General features: G+C 44.8%; 1 protein-coding gene across 4 annotated transcripts in view; it reads left to right on the top strand.

The window, feature by feature from the left end:
- The window catches only part of KAZN (kazrin, periplakin interacting protein), a 563,135-nt gene that overhangs the window by 203,444 nt on the left and 354,252 nt on the right, over positions 1-5,439 (top strand). The gene's annotated exons all lie outside the window — the stretch shown is intronic.

Here is a 5,439-nt window from a genome sequence, read left to right as displayed (position 1 = left end):
CATTTCACTTTTCTCTGTGAATACAATGTAAGAAACATGCTTAACCTGTTCAGGACCCATGACGTATGCATACGCCATCACACCCTGGGTCTTAAGGACCCATGACGTATGCATACGTCATGTCTTTTCCTGGTCTCCGCCGCTCACCCGGCGGAGATCGGAAGCGGATCCCTGCTGAAATCCTTCAGCAGGGATCCAGGGCAAACGCCGAGGGGGGCCATGTATGCCCCCCATGTCGGCGATCGCCGCAAATCGCAAGGGAAATCGCCCTTGCGATCTGCGGCGATACCGGGCTGATCGGGTCTCTGGGACCCGACCGCCCGGTAATTTCGCATGATCCCGGCTGTCACAGACAGCCAGGACCATGCTAAAGCATAGGAGCGAGGTGGCAAGCCTGCCACCTCCTCCTATACCCTGCGATCTGTCGGTTAGTTAACCGGATCCCGGCGGGGAAGATGGCGGCGGCGGCGACAGGTGAGTAGATCTTCAGCCGCGGTCGGGCCCTTTACAGCAATGCACGTCGCCGTAAAGCGACATGCATTGCTGTATTGGGACCCTGTATACTACAACTCCCAGCATGCCCAGACAGCCCTTGGCGTCTGGGCATGCTGGGAGTTGCAGTTTTGCAACATCTGGAGGACTACAGTTTGGAGACCACTGTGCCCTTCCAGATGTTGCAAAACTACACATTCTCAGCATGCCCTTACTGTCCAGGCATGCTGGGAGTTGTAGTTCTGTAACATCTGGCCCTTCAGATGTTGCAGAACTACAACTCCCAGCATGCCTGGACAGTTTTGGCATACTGGGAGTTGTAGTTTTGCAACATCTGGAAGGGCACAGATTGGGAACCACTGTATTAGTGGTCTGCAAACTGTAGTCCTCCAGATGTTGCAAACTACAACTCCAAGCATGCTGGGAGTTGTAGTTCGGCAACATCTGGCTCTAAAGATGTTGCCGAACTACTACTCCCAGCATGCCTGAGAATGTTTGGGAGTTGTGGTTTTGCAACAACAGGAGGCACACTGGTTGGGAAACATTGTCTGTTTCCTAACTCAGTGTTTCCCAACCCGTGTGCCTCCAGCTGTTGCAAAACTATAACTACCAGCATGCACTGATAGACTGTGCATGCTGGGAGTTGTAGTTTTGCAACAGCTGGAGGTCCCCCCCTGTGAATGTACAGGGTACATTCACATGGGCAGGGGCTTACAGTGAGTATCAGGCTGCAAGTTTGCGATGCAGCAAATTTTGCGCGGCAGCTCAAACTCGCAGCGGGAAAATCGCTGTAACCCCCCCTGCCCGTGTGACTGTACCCTAAAAACACTACACTACACTAACACAAAATAAAATAAAAAGTAAAAAACACTACATATACACATACCCCTACACAGCCCCCCTCCCCTCCCCAATAAAAATGAAAAACGTGTGGTACGCCACTGTTTTCAAAATGGAGCCTCCAGCTGTTGCAAAACAACAACTCCCAGTATTGCTGGACAGCCGTTGACTGTCCAGGCATGCTGGGAGTTTTGCAACAGCTGGAGGCACCCTGTTTGGGAATCACTGGCGTAGAATACCCCTAAGTCCACCCCAATGCAAATCCCTAATTCAGGCCTCAAATGCGCATGGCGCTCTCTCACTTCGGTGCCCTGTCGTATTTCAAGACAACAGTTTAGGGTCACATATGGGGTATCGCCGTACTCGGGAGAAATTGCCTTACAAATTTTGGGGGGCTTTTTCTCCTTTCACCCCTTATGAAAAGGTGAAATTGGGGTCTACACCAGCATGTTAGTGTAAAAAAAAAAATTTTTTTACACTAACATGCTGGTGTTGCCCTATACTTTTCATTTTGACAAGAGGTAAAAGGGAAAAAAGCCCCCCACAATTTGTAATGCAACTTCTCCCGACTACGGAGATACCCCATATGTGGGCGCAAAGTGCTCTGGGGGCGCACAACAAGGCTCAGAAGGGAGAGTGCACCATGTACATTTGAGGTGATTTGCACAGGGGTGGCTGATTGTTACAGCGGTTTTGACAAACGCAAAAAAAAAAAAAAAACATATGTGACCCCATTTCGGAAACTACACCCCTCACGGAATGTAATGAGAGGTGCAGTGAGAATTTACACCCCACTGGTGTCTGACAGATCTTTGGAACAGTGGGCTGCGCAAATTAAAAATTTTGTACAGCCCACTGTTCCAAAGATCTGACAGACACCAGTGGGGGGTAAATGCTCATTGTACCCCTTGTTACGTTCCTCAAGGGGTCTAGTTTCCAAATGGTATGCCATGTGGGGGTTATTTTGCTGTCCTGGCACCATTGGGGCTTCCTAAATGCGACATGCCCCCGAGCAAAATTTGCTCTCAAAAAGCCAAATATGACTCCTTCTCTTCTGAGCATTGTAGTTCGCCCATAGTGCACTTCATGTCAACTTTTGGGGTACCTCCATACTCAGAAGAGATGGGGTTACAAATTTTGGGGGCTATTTTCTGCTATTAACCCTTGCAAAAATGTGAAATTTGGGGGGAAGCACACATTTTATTGAAATTTTTTTAATTTTTTTTTACATATGCAAAAGTCGTGAAAGACCTGTGGGGTATTAAGGCTCACTTTATTCCTTGTTACGTTCCTCAAGGGGTCTAGTTTCCAAAATGGTATGCCATGTGGGTATTTTTTGCTGTTCTGGCACCATAGGGGCTTCCTATATGGGACATGCCCCCCAAAAACCATTTCAGAAAAACGTACGCTCCAAAATCCCCTTGTCGCTCCTTCCCTTCTGAGCCCTCTACTGCGCCCGCTGAACACTTTACATAGACATATGAGGTATGTGCTTACTCGAGGGCTACAAATAGAAGTATACATTTTCTCCTTTTACCCCTTGTAAAAATTCAAAAATTGGGTCTACAAGAACATGCTAGTGTAAAAAATGGAAATTGTGAATTTTCTCCTTCACTTTGCTGCTATTCCTGTGAAACACCTAAAGGGTTAAAATGCTGACTGAATGTCATTTTGAATATTTTGGGGGGTGCAGTTTTTATAATGGGGTAATTTGTGGGGTATTTCTAAGATGAAGACCCTTCAAATCCACTTCAAACCTGAACTGGTCCCTGAAAAATTGTGATTTTGGAAATTTTGCGAAAAATTGGAAAATTGCTGCTGAACTTTGAAGCCCTCTGGTGTCTTCCAAAAGTAAAAACTCGTCAATTTTATGATGCAAACATAAAGTAGACATATTGTATATGTGAATAAAATAAAATAATATTTGGAATATCCATTTTTATTACAAGCAGAGAGCTTCAAAGTTAGAAAAATGCAAAATTTTCAAATTTTTCCTCAAATTTTGGGATTTTTCACCAAGAAAGGATGCAAGTTACCAAAAATTTTTACCACTAAGTTAAAGTAGAATATGTCACGAAAAAACAATCTCGGAATCAGAATGATAACTTAAAGCATTCCAGAGTTATTAATGTTTAAAGTGACAGTGGTCAGATGTGCAAAAAATGGCCGGGTCCTAAGGTGTAAAATGGCTGGGTCCTTAAGGGGTTAAAGGGGTACTCCAGTGGAAAACTTTTTTTTTTCTTTTTAAATCAACTGGTGCCAGAAAGTTAAACAGATTTGTAAATGACTTCTATTAAAAAATCTTAATCCTTCCAGTACTAATTAGCTGCTGAATACTACAGAGGAAATTATTTTCTTTTTGGAACACAGAGCTCTCTGCTTACATCATGAGCCCAGTGCTCTCTGCTGACATCTCTGTCCATTTCAAGAGCTGTCCAGAGTAGGTGAAAATCCCCATAAAAAGCATATGCTGCTCTGGACAGTTCCTAAAATGAACAGAGATGTCAGCAGAGAGCACTGTGCTCGTGATGTCAGCAGAGAGCTCTGTGTTCCAAAAAGAAAATAATTTCCTCTGTAGTATTCAGCAGCTAATAAGTACTGGATGGATTAAATCTGTTTAACAAATCTGTTTAACTTTATCTGGCACCAGTTGATTTAAGAAAAAAAAAAAGTTTTCCACTGGAGTACCCCTTTAATGTTTATTTTCTCCCCATCACCCTCTACGAGTCCTCCCTTATTACCTTTTAAAGGAAATTGCACTTTTAAACTTTTTACTGTTTAACAAAATAGCATTTTAGTGTTGTTTTTATTCTCTTTGTTACTGGGCTTCTCCGTTTTCATTTTTTCTACCTTTATGTTTTTTCGTATTTTATTTTTTCCAACATATAGCTTCTCAGTGCTTTTTCACTGCCTACCCATTTTAGTTCTTAAATGCTTTTGTTTTGTTTTTTATTACCCCTTTTACCTTTTTATTTATCCACATTGCCTTTTTCTCCTTCCTGACCCTTTTATTCCTATAAGATATGCACATGGAATTGTAAGATTGTGTAATGCCCCACAGTTGTGAAGAGATAGCACTGTTTGGGAATAAACACAATATACAATTCACAGACCATTAGTTTGATTCTCCTTTCCAGGTAATATATATTGCACTGATGAGATGGAAAGACAAAAAATATTCTTTATTATTCAATATTAAAACTAAAGTGCACATATGAACTTAAAGGGGTACTCCGGCGCTAAGACATCTTATCCCTTATGCAAAGGATAGGGGATAAGATGCCTGATTGTGGGGGTCCCGCCGCTGGGGACCCCCGTGATCTTGCACACAGCACGCCTTTACAATCAGACCCTGGAGCATGTTTGCTCCGGGTCTGATTACTGGCGATCACGGGGCCGGAGCATTGTGACGTCACGGCTCCGCCGCCTGTGATGTCACGCTCCGCCCCCTCAATGCAAGCCTGTGGGAGGGGGTTTGACAGCTGTCACGGCTTCGCCCCGTGTGACATCATGCTCCGCCCACTCAATGCAAGACCATGGCATAGGCTTGCATTGAGGGGGCAGAGCGTGATGTCCCACAGTGGCAGAGCCGTGACGTCCCAATGCTCCGGCCCCGTGATCGCCAGTCATCAGACCCGGAGCGAACATGCTCTGGGGACTGATTGTAAAGGCATGCTGTGTGCAAGATCACAGGGGTCCTCAGCGGCAGGACCCCCGCGATCAGGCATCTTATGCCCTATCCTTTGGATAGGGGATGAGATGTCTTAGCGCCAGAGTACCCCTTTAACTACAAACAGTCGCCATCTTGTCTAATTGCCATATGTAGATTATTTCAATAAGAAAATGAGCAGTGCCTTACACGTTTCACTCACATTTAACCTGTGAGGCACTGCTCATTTACTTATTGAAATAATCTGCATATGGCAATTAGACAAGATGGTGGCCGTTTGTAGTTAATTTTATGTGTGCACTTTAGTTTTAATATTGAGCCCCCAGTTGTGAACCCACTGTACCACAAGTGGCAGCTGGCCAGGCAGGCAGAAGGGGCAAACTGAGGTAAAATCAGATCCAGAAGATCAGGCCAGGTGACTTAACAGGGCTGGTGCT

This window comes from Hyla sarda, chromosome 10 (genome assembly GCF_029499605.1).
Source record: "Hyla sarda isolate aHylSar1 chromosome 10, aHylSar1.hap1, whole genome shotgun sequence".
In the NCBI taxonomy this organism is placed as follows: domain Eukaryota; kingdom Metazoa; phylum Chordata; class Amphibia; order Anura; family Hylidae; genus Hyla; species Hyla sarda.
The sequence above is the reverse complement of the archived record's forward strand: the minus strand, read 5'-3'. Positions and strand labels throughout refer to the sequence as shown.